This window comes from Callospermophilus lateralis, chromosome 6 (assembly GCF_048772815.1).
Source record: "Callospermophilus lateralis isolate mCalLat2 chromosome 6, mCalLat2.hap1, whole genome shotgun sequence".
NCBI lineage: Eukaryota > Metazoa > Chordata > Mammalia > Rodentia > Sciuridae > Callospermophilus > Callospermophilus lateralis.
The window spans coordinates 48,307,690-48,320,184 of record NC_135310.1 but is presented as its reverse complement, the minus strand read 5'-3'; positions in this window follow the sequence as shown (position 1 = coordinate 48,320,184).

Genomic DNA, 12,495 nt, shown 5'->3' with positions numbered 1-12,495 from the left:
CTGCATCTGATAGAAGAAAAAGTTGGCTCCGATCTACATATTGTGGGGTCGGGCTCCAAATTCCTTAATAGGATGCCCATAGCACAAGAGTTAAAAACAAGAATCAACAAATGGGACTTACTTAAACTAAAAAGTTTTTTCTCAGCAAGAGAAACAATAAGAGAGGTAAATAGGGAGCCTACATTCTGGGAACAAATCTTTACTCCTCACACTTCAGATAGAGCCCTAATATCCAGAGTATACAAAGAACTCAAAAAATTGAACAATAAGATAACAAATAACCAAATCAACAAATGGGCCAAGGACCTGAACAGACACTTCTCAGAGGAGGACATACAATCAATCAACAAGTACACAAAAAAATGCTCACCATCTCTAGCAGTCAGAGAAATGCAAATCAAAACCACCCTAAGATATCATCTCACTCCAGTAAGAATGACAGCCATTATGAAGTCAAACAACAACAAGTGCTGGCGAGGATGTGGGGAAAAGGTTACACTTGTACATTGCTGGTGGGAATGCAAATTGGTGCGGCCAATTTGGAAAGCAGTGTGAAGATTCCTCGGAAAGCTGGGAATGGAACCACCATTTGACCCAGCTATTCCCCTTCTTGGACTATTCCTCAAAGACCTTAAAAGAGTGTACTATTGTGCTGCTATGAACATCATACAGCTACATCGATGTTCATAGTAGCACAATTCACAATAGCTAGCCTGTGGAACCAACCTAGATGCCCTTCAATAGATGAATGGATAAAAAAAAAAAAGGTGGCATTTATACACAATGGAGTATTACTCAGCACTAAAAAATGACAAAATCATGACATTTGCAGGGAAATGGATGGCATTAGAGCAGATTATGCTAAGTGAAGCTAGCCAATTCCTAAAAAACAAATGCCAAATGTCTTCTTTGATATAAGGAGGGCAACTAAGAACAGAGCAGGGAGGAAGAGCATGAGAAGAAGATTACCATTAAACAGGGACGAGAGGTGGGAGGGAAAGGGGGAGAGAAGGGAAATTGCATGGAAATGGAAGGAGACCCTCATTGTTATACAAAATTACATATAAGAGAAAGTGAGGGGAAAGGAAAAAAAAACAAGAGAGAGAAATGAATTACAGTAGATGGGGTAGAGAGAGAAGATGGAAGGGGAGAGGAGGAGGGGGGAGAGTAGAGGATAGGAAGGGTAGCAGAATACAACAGACACTAGTATGGCAGTAAGTAAAAACGTGGATGTGTAACCGATGTGATTCTGCAATCTGTATAGGGGTGAAAATGGGAGTTCATAATCCACTTGAATCAAATGTACAAAATATGATATGTCAAAAGCTTTGTAATGTTTTGAACAAGTAATAATAAAAACAGAATGCTAATTAGAAATTAGAAAATGAATAATAAGGAAAAAAAAGACTTTTACAACCTTGCCCCCCAAAATAATGTGCTAACCCGTTAATATGTAAAACTTTCATGTTTTTATGTAACAACTAAAAATAAAGTTTAAAATGCGAAAATAAAAAAAAAATAAAATAAAAGATGCATAAGCACGTAAAAGAAGCAGTCTGAGGCTAAAATAGCAGTGAGGAGCCATGTGGTACTGAGTTCAGTGAAGACTTGACCTCGCAGTATCAAGAATGATTCCCGGGCCTGGGGATGTAGCTCAGTGGTAAAGTGCTTACCTAGTACGTGTAAGGTTCTGAATTCAATCCCTAGCACTGCCAAAAATTAAAAAAGATTCCTCTCTCCCCTTCATGTTGTTTTTAAGGATCAGTTTTATATATTTCCTCCAGGTATTGAAATGGGTTTCTACTTTTGTCATTTCAGACTTTACGAAAAATCTAGTGATGAAATAAATATTACCTGGTTAGTTCTAATATCATTTCCAAGTCTTTTCATGTAGGTATTCAGTTTGCTCTTGGTGTTATTTTGGGAATTAAATCAAGATTCAGCTTTTCAAAATAGAGTACACAGACTTCCAGGATGAGCATAGCATGGCTAATGGTATATGAAGCAATAATTAGCATGTCTTGAATTATCTGTTTTTTTCTTGGATTTGGACAAATCGTTGTTTAGTTTTTCTACTTGAGCCAAGTTAAATTTTACTAGGTTAGAACATGAAATTCAGCCCTGCGCACTACTTGCTGCCTCTCCTGCCAGCGCTGGTACTCAGCACCAGGAATTCTTCCAATCTCTGATGAATCTGGTCAAAGAAAAACAAAGAAAAACTTGACTGTAAATCAATTGAGTGACACAAAATTGAAAAGAATCACTGTCATGATCTAAAATAAAGAAAGAGAATAAAAGCTGTAGAAGGTCTAATAAGATCATTTGGGAGAGATCCAACATGGCGGCCGGCGAGGAAACAGCACTCTCAATATCTCCACATTAACGGGATCAGAAACACTCATTAAAACAGCTACATTCTACCTACTGAGGATCATCTAGCAAAATTCCGTTGAAAGAAGACCTGCCGAGAATTAGTAAGTTTATTAGACGTGACAGTTTGCCCCAGACAAGTGAAACTTGACCGGCGGGCGCAGAGTCCAATCCCGCGGCCACCGGCCGCTTCTGCAAGCGGCAGGCGGCCCAGAGCAGTGCGGCAGAAGGGTCCCCGCCCAGCCAGCAGACAGCTTCCGCCATCCCGGCTGCCCTGGCGGCCCCGCTCTTGCCCTGCAAACAGCCACCCCGCCCGCCTGGTTCTTAGCCACGCGGCTGCAGCCACCCGGCTTTACAAGCGGCCACCGGCGGCCCTGCTTGGCGAGAAGGGTCCCCGCCCGGCCGGCAGACAGCTCCCGCCATTACGCTCTTGCTCTGCAAACAGCCACCCCGCCCACCTGGTTCTTAGCCACGAGGCTGCAGCCGCCCGGCTTTACAAGCGCCGCCGGCGGCCCTACTCGGCGAGAAGGGTCCCTGCCCGGCCGACAGACAGCTTCCGCCATTCCCCTCTGGCTCTGCAAACAGCCACCCCGCCCGCCTGGTTCTTAGCCACGCGGCTGCAGCCACCCGGCTTTACAAGCGGCCCCCGGCGGCCCCGCTTGGCGAGAAGGGTCCCCGCCCGGCCGGCAGACAGCTCCCGCCATTCCCCTCTGGCTCTGCTAAGATAACAATGCAAAGATACAGCGCTACGGATTCTGCAGGCTCCCGCCAGCTGTGCAAATACTGTACTCAGAGCTGAATTCTGGGCTTGAGACGGGGAAGGAAGCCATCCAATTTGGTTCTCCACATCGGTCAGACCACAGAGGAAGCCAGCGGCCACCATCTTGGAGAGCTGACGTCATCATCTCTGTTTTTTTTTTTTTTTTTTTGACTGATCACAGCTCTTTCAGCTATAGATCAGCGGGGAAAACTTAAGGGCCCCTCCCAGCTCTCCTGTGAGCGCAATAGCCAGACCGAGGGCGGCACGGGAGCCGATGGCAGCCGCGGCTGTGGCGAGGGAGCCGGCAGCAGCCGGGGCAGCGGCACGGGAGCCGGCCGGAACCGGCGGGAGCCGCAGCAGCGGCGCGGGAGCCGGTGGGAGCCGCGGCGGCGCTGGCACAGGAGCCGGCAGGAACCGAGCGGCCGCGGGACTCCCAGCTACCGCTCCCACCAGTGCTGACAACTGAGGTCTCTTGCACCGACTCGCCTTGGCGTGGGACTCACGGCTACCGCTCCAACCAGTGCTGACAACTGAGGTCTCTTGCATCAGATACGGGGGCGTGGCTACCAGAAGGTAAGCAAATTTGCTGGGGGTTCTCAGCCCCAAGCTCTACAAACTTAGGGTCTGAGGGAGGCAAACAAGGAGAGTGTGCCCAGGCACTAATGAAACAGCTGCTCCACGCGTGTGCAAGGTAGGCGGAACTGTGACCACCGACAAAACAGGCCCAGTGGACTGCCAGACACATCGCTCAGATTGGGGGAGGGGCAGAGCCGCGGGGCTCCTGCAAGTTACACAGACCTGCGAATCACCAGCAGATCAGGCCCAGCAACCGCGGAGCGGCAGAGCCACCCCGGGCCTGCAAGGTAGTCGCACTTGCCACACACCAGCAGGTCAGGCCCAACAAACTGCGGAGGGGCACAGCTGCCCCACGATCCTGCTAGGTAGGCAGTACCCTGACCACCAACAGAACAGGCTCAGAGGACAGCCAGACACATCGCCCGCCCCGGTTGGGGGAGGGGCAGAGCCGCCAGGCGCCTGCAAGGTAGGCAAACCTGCGTCTCACCAGCATATCAGGCCCAGCAACCCGCGGAGCAGCAGAGTCACCCCCGGGCCTGCAAGGCAGGCGCACTTGCCACTCACCGGCAGGTTAGGCCCAGCAACTCTCGGAGGGACACAGCTGCTCCACGCACGTGCAAGGTAGGCGGAACCGTGACCACTGACAAAACAGGCCCAGTGGCCCGCCAGATACATCGCCCCGGTTGGGGGAGGGGCAGAGCCGCTACCAGCGCCTTTTAGGTAGACAGACCTGCAACCGACAGACAGAACAGGCCTAGTGGCCAGCGGAGGGACAAAGCCGCTGCTCACGCCTGCAAGATAGGCGGACCTGTGACCACTGAAAGAACAGGCCCATCGAAAGTACAGGCACAGCGGCCTCCCGGCGTGGTAGACACATTGCCTCAATTGGAGGAGGGGCAGAACCACCGCCAAAGCCTGCGAGGGAGACTTTGCAGCTATACAAGAGCAATATAAATATATAGGGGGAAAAATCAATAACACAACAGTTTCACCAAGCAGAAAGAAACGCGATCAATATGAAAAGACAAGGAAAGAAAGGACCACAAGCAATGCAGGTCAACTCAACTTTAGAAGAGGTAATATCTGCAGCAGATGGAATGTCAGATAAAGAATTCAGGATATACATGCTTCAGATGATCTGGAGTCTCAAGGAAGACATTAGACAGCAAAATCAGACAATGAAAGACCACTTCGACCACTTTGACAATAAATTACATAAACAAATCCAAGAAGCAAAAGATCAATTATACAGGGAGATAGAGGTTATAAAAAACAAACAAACAGAAATCCTGGAAATGCAGGAAACAATAAACCAACTTAAAAACTCAATTGAGAATACTACCAGCAGAGTAGAACACTTAGAAGATAGAACATCAGACAATGAAGACAAAGTATTTCAACTGGAGAAGAACATAGACAGCTCAGCAAAGCTGTTAAGAAACCATGAGCAGAACATTCAAGAAATATGGGATAACATAAAGAGACCAAACTTAAGAGTCATTGGGATACAGGAAGGTACTGAGGTCCAAACCAAAGGAATGAGCAATCTATTCAACGAAATAATACGAGAAAACTTCCCAGACTTGAAGAATGAGACAGAATCCCAAATCCTAGAAGCCTACAGGACGCCGAATGTGCAAAATCATAAGAGATCCACACCTAGACACATTATAATGAAGATGCCCAACATACAGAATAAGGAGAGAATTTTAAAAGCTACAAGAGAAAGGAAGCAGATTACATTTAGGGGTAAACCAATCAGGATAACAGCTGATCTTTCAACACAGACTCTCAAAGCTAGAAGATCCTGGAATAACATATTTCAAACACTGAAAGAAAATGGGTTCCAACCAAGAATCGTGTATCCCGCGAAATTAAGCTTCAGGATGGAAGATGAAATTAAAACCTTCCATGATAAACAAAAGTTAAAAGAATTTGCAGCTAGAAAACCATCTCTTCAAAACATCCTCGGCAAAATATTACAGGAAGAGGAAATGGAAAATATCAATGAAAACCAACAGCGGGAGGTAGTACAGTAAAGGGGGGGGAATAATCAAAGAGGAAAACAAACCATGTTTAGTAACATAAATAAACAAATATGGCTGGAAGAACAACCCATATCTCAATAATAACCCTAAATGTTAATGGCTTAAACTCACCAATTAAGAGACACAGGCTAGTAGAATGGATCACAAAACAAGACCCAACAATATGCTGCCTTCAGGAGACGCATTTGATAGGAAAAGACATACATAGACTGAAGGTGAAAGGTTGGGAAAAATCATATCACTCATATGGACTTCGGAAACAAGCAGGAGTGTCCACACTCATATCAAATAAAATAGATTTCAAGCCAAAGTTAATCAAAAGGGATGAAGAGGGACACTACATACTTCTCAAGGGAACCATACACCAACAAGACATAACAATTATAAATATATATGCCCCAAACAATGGTGCAGCTATGTTCATCAAACAAACTCTTCTCAAGTTCAAGAGTCTAATAGACCACCATACAATAATCATGGGAGACTTCAACACACCTCTCTCACCACTGGACAGATCTTCCAAACAAAAGTTGAATAAGGAAACTATAGAGCTCAATAACACAATTAATAACCTAGACTTAATTGACATATAAAGAATATACCACCCAACATCAAGCAGTTACACTTTTTTCTCAGCAGCACATGGATCCTTCTCAAAAATAGATCATATATTATGTCACAGGGCAACTCTTAGACAATACAAAGGAGTAGAGATAATACCATGTATCTTATCTGACCATAATGGAATGCAATTGAAAATTAACGATAAAAGAAGTAAGGAAAAATCATGCATCACTTGGAGAATGAACAATAGGTTACTGAATGATCAATGGGTTATAGAAGACATCAAGGAGGAAATTAAAAAATTCTTAGAGATAAATGAAAACACAGACACAACATATCGGAATCTATGGGACACATTGAAAGCAGTTCTAAGAGGAAAATTTATTGCTTGGAGTTCATTCCTTAGAAAAAGAAAAAACCAACAAATAAATGATCTAATACTTCAACTCAAAATCCTAGAAAAAGAAGAGCAAAACAACAGCAAAAGAAGTAGAAGACAAGAAATAATTAAAATCAGAGCTGAAATTAATGAAATCGAAACGAAAGAAACAATTGAAAAAATTGACAAAACTAAAAGTTGGTTCTTTGAAAAAATAAATAAAATCGACAGACCCTTAGCCACGCTAACGAAGAGAAGAAGAGAGAGAACTCAAATTACCAGCATACGGGATGAAAAAGGCAATATCACAACAGACACTTCAGAAATACAGAAGATTATCAGAAACTATTTTGAATCCTTATACTCCAATAAAATAGAAGATAGTGAAGGCATCGATAAATTTCTTAAGTCATATGATTTGCCCAGATTGAGTCAGGAGGATATTGACAACCTAAACAGACCAATATCAATTGAGGAAATAGAAGATACCATCAAAAGATTACCAACTAAGAAAAGCCCAGGACCGGATGGGTATACAGCAGAGTTTTACAAAACCTTTAAAGAGGAACTAATACCAATACTTTTCAAGCTATTTCAGGAAATAGAAAAAGAGGGAGAACTTCCAAATTCATTCTATGAGGCCAACATCACCCTGATTCCTAAACCAGACAAAGACACTTCAAAGAAAGAAAACTACAGACCAATATCTCTAATGAACCTAGATGCAAAAATCCTCAATAAACTTCTGGCGAACCGGATACAAAAACATATCAAAAAAATTGTGCACCATGATCAGGTAGGATTTATCCCTGGGATGCAAGGCTGGTTCAATATACGGAAATCAATAAATGTTATTCAGCACATCAATAGGCTTAAAAATAAGAACCATATGATCATCTCGATAGATGCGGAAAAAGCATTCGACAAAGTACAGCATCCCTTTATGTTCAAAACTCTAGAAAAAATAGGGATAACAGGAACATACCTCAATATTGTAAAAGCAATCTATGCCAAGCCTCAGGCTAGCATCATTCTGAATGGAGAAAAACTGAAGGCATTCCCTCTAAAATCTGGAACAAGACAGGGATGCCCTCTCTCACCACTTCTGTTCAACATAGTTCTCGAATCACTGGCCAGAGCAATTAGACAGACGAAAGAAATTAAAGGCATAAAAATATGAAAAGAAGAACTCAAATTATCACTATTTGCAGATGACATGATTCTATACCTAGCAGACCCAAAAGGGTCTACAAAGAAACTATTAGAGCTAATAAATGAATTCAGCAAACTGGCAGGCTATAAAATCAACGCGCATAAATCAAAGGCATTCCTGTATATCAGTGACAAATCCTCTGAAATGGAAATGAGGACAACCACCCCATTCTCAATATCCTCAAAAAAAATAAAATACTTGGGAATCAACCTAACAAAAGAGGTGAAAGACTTATACAATGAAAACTACAGAACCCTAAAGAGAGAAATAGAAGAAGATCTTAGAAGATGGAAAAATATACCCTGTTCATGGATAGGTAGAAGTAACATCATCAAAATGGCGATATTACCAAAAGTTCTCTATAGGTTTAATGCAATGCCAATCAAAATCCCAACGGCATTTCTTGTAGAAATAGAGAAAGCAATCATGAAATTCATATGGAAAAATAAAAGACCCAGAATAGCAAAAACAATGCTAAGCAGGAAGTGTGAATCAGGCGGTATAGCTATACCAGACTTCAAACTATACTACAGAGCAATAGTAACAAAAACAGCATGGTACTGGTACCAAAACAGGCGGGTGGACCAATGGTACAGAATAGAGGACACAGAAACCAATCCACAAAACTACAACTATCTTATATTCGATAAAGGGGCTAAAAGCATGCAATGGAAGAAGGATAGCATCTTCAACAAATGGTGTTGGGAAAACTGGAAATCCATTTGCAACAAAATGAAACTGAATCCCTTTCTCTCGCCATGCACAAAAGTTAACTCAAAGTGGATCAAGGAACTTGATATCAAATCAGAGACATGGCGTCTGATAGAAGAAAAAGTTGGCTATGATCTACATACTGTGGGGTCGGGCTCCAAATTCCTCAATAGGACACCCATAGCACAACAGTTAATAACTAGAATCAACAAATGGGACTTACTCAAACTAAAAAGTTTTTTCTCAGCAAAAGAAACAATAAGAGAGGTAAATAGGGAGCCTACGTCCTGGGAACAAATCTTTACTCCTCACACTTCAGACAGAGCCCTAATATCCAGAATATACAAAGAACTAAAAAAATTAGACAATGAGATAATGAATAACCCAATCATCAAATGGGCCAAGGACCTGAACAGAAATTTCTCAGAGGAGGACATACAATCAATCAACAAGTATATGAAAAAATGCTCACCATCTCTAGCAGTCAGAGAAATGCAAATCAAAACCACCCTAAGATACCATCTCACTCCAGTAAGATTGGCAGCCATTAGGAAGTCAAACAGCAACAAGTGCTGGCGAGGATGTGGGGAAAAGGGTACTCTTGTACATTGCTGGTGGGAATGCAAATTGGTGCGGCCAATTTGGAAAGCAGTATGGAGATTTCTTGGAAAGCTCGGAATGGAACCACCATTTGATCCAGCTATTCCCCTACTCGGTCTATTCCCTAAAGACCTAAAAAGAGCACACTATAGGGACACTGCTACATCCATGTTCATAGCAGCACAATTCACAATAGCAAGACTGTGGAACCAACCTAGATGCCCTTCAATAGACGAATGGATAAAAAAAATGTGGCATTTATACACAATGGAGTATTACTCTGCATTAAGAAATGACAAAATCATAGAATTTGGAGGGAAATGGATGGTATTAGAGCAGATTATGCTAAGTGAAGCTAGCCAATCCCTTAAAAACAAATGCCAAATGTCTCCTTTGATATAAGGAGAGTAGCTAAGAACAGAGTAGGGACAAAGAGCATGAGAAAAAGATTAACATTAAACAGGGATGAGAGGTGGGAGGGAAAGGGAGAGAGAAGGGAAATTGCATGTAAATGGAAGGAGACCCTCAGGGGTATACAAAATTACATACAAGAGGAAGTGAGGGGAAAGGAGGAAAAATATAAGGGGGAGAAATGAATTACAGTAGAGGGGGTAGAGAGAGAAGAGGGGAGGGGAGGGGGGAGGGGGGATAGTAGAGGATAGGAAAGGCAGCAGAATACAACAGACACCAGAATGGCAATATGTAAATCAATGGTTGTGCAACTGATGTGATTCTGCAATCTGTATGTGGGGTAAAAATGGGAGCGCATATCCCACTTGAATCAAAGTGTGAAATATGATATATCAAGAACTATGTAATGTTTTGAATAACCTACAATAAAAATTAATTAAAAAAAATTTTACTAGGTTAAAAATAAAAACTATATTCATTACAGTTTACTCTAGTAATGCCTGTCATGGAGTAAGCAGCTAGTATTGTGGAATGAATGAATTATGGAATAGAATGCAAAATGATGTACTTCAATAGATAAAACATGAGAATTCAAAGAAATTTCATTTTTGCCAACTACATCTTTGGACAGTAATAGATTCCATATTACTTGATGTACTTTTGCCAGTTGGGCTCTCTTGGGTATAAGGCTGAAGAGGTTGTGATCTAAGGCAGCACATTAAATAGTTATGTGGACATTGCCTGCTTGGGATAGAACCAAGGGGAGTGATCAGTCACATCTCAATGGGAAGAATGAGTTTATTGATGGTATTGTCACAAACTCAAGATACATGTGCCAAGAAGGAAAGAGCTGCATTGTTGGATTCCAGACAAAGAAAATTATTGTGGGTTTTCAGTATTTGTGTGCTTGCACTTTGTTAGGTGTGTTGAAGTACAAATGAAAAGCAGGGGAACTGCCTCAATATATGGTGTTTGTCTTTTGAAGAATACACATGTCAGATGGTAAAAGTAGGAGACATTATGTGATTTGGTGTCAAAATGAATCACACACTTTAATAACTGTAGCGAGTGTTTTTTGAGAACGTTGAATGGTAGATTAACTTTTCCAAAAGAAATGACATGAAAAGTAAGAATTTGTATAACTGTATATATGTGAACAACAACAATTAGCTGTATTAAGAACTGTGTCAAAGTGACATTTAAAAATACTGTCAAAAAGGTATATTATTTGGTTTTCAGGTTTCATTTTACATGGATTTATGTGAACTTTGATGAAGTTACTTGTGTCAGAAGGTGGCTGATGGGTCATTCTGTTGGTTAAACTCATAATTGTTGGTTAAACTCATCAAAAGACTTAAAAAATGGTCTATGATGATTTAATCTTACATCTAAACTTATTTTGCATTATCCTTTCTAAGTGACTGAACCTCAACCCAGTTTTCATTTTTTGGTCCAACTTTTAAAAATTTCATTTTCACAATCACTATGGAAAGTAAGAAAGATACACACAAATTTACTTTGTTGTTTCTTATTGGGAATGCTCACTTTGAAAGTTCTGTTTACTAAGCTGACTTATTGAGCCAGTAAGGTGAGCAACTGATTCAGTTAACATTTGAGTGCTACTGTGTGCCAGCTGTCCTTTGTGGTAATGTGAATGTTCTTTCCCTCCTCACTGTGAAAAGAAGTAAAATAATGCAGTTTGGCCCCATGTTTTCTGACCATCACTTTATCCACTTGTAGCCACACCAAAATATAGGTTAGGTTCTGTAATAACCACTTTTAAAGACACTCCCCAGTATGCCACAAGCAAGCACACCAACACAAATGGTGTTGTTTGCAGTCCTGAACTACCAAGTTAAGTGGCATTTCATTGTTTCTCAATTCTGTGGTTGCAGCTAAATATTTTAGGTATATTAAGCCAACTGAGAAGAGAGCACTGGATGGAAGAGGAGATAGGAAGAGTAAGAGAGACACACTCATTCATACTCTTGGAAAATGTAGTCTCTGAAAGAGGAAAATGGTTGTTTTCAAATGGTTGTTTTGAGAAAAAGGGTTGTTTTCAAAAAACTAAGAGAATTGTTTCCCATAGTTAATCAAATCTTTTCATTTCCTTTTACATTTAATTAATGTTTTTAAAAAATTTTTGCATTTTCCTGCCTGTTGGCTTTTTCTGTTAGGCATTTGCTCATCCTAAACATACTTAAGAATTTCTTCTTCTAGTTCCACCTCATCTCTACATTTGCAACAATTTTTCTTTGAAAGAACACTCTGCTAGTTTTTCTGACTTTCTTTACTTGCACAGAGATGAAGAGTATTTACTTTTGGAAATTTTTTTACTGTTGAACCATTTTTTATCTGAAAGATGCATCATGGGATTCATTGAAAATAAGTTGGAAACAAAGTATCTTTAGTTCTCCCCTTTTTTAATGATGAATTATTTAACCCACCAAAAGCAGGAGGCAGGGTTGGGCCATAAACTATCTCATGATGCACTTATATGACAATACTAAAATAAATTTTTATAGCAATAACAAAATCAATGATTAGAAAATGGGAAACAATAGCTTTGATGAAGTTTGCATTTTAAATAAAATCATATTTGCCACTATTCTCTTTCCTTGCTATTATTAATTAATTTTATGGGATTTTGTTTGGGATAGGAAGTCTGCACATTTGTTTATTATGTGGAAAGGTTGGTGTTTTTCTGTCTATCTTCATTGGAAATCAATTGGTAATGAACTTGCATACTTTGAGCCAGTGCTGAGGGGCTTTAGCACAAGAGAAAACAAGAAATAAGAGTAAAGATTTAGTATTTAAAAATTAATATGTTACTTCACCAGTTATGTTGGCACATTTGTTAGTA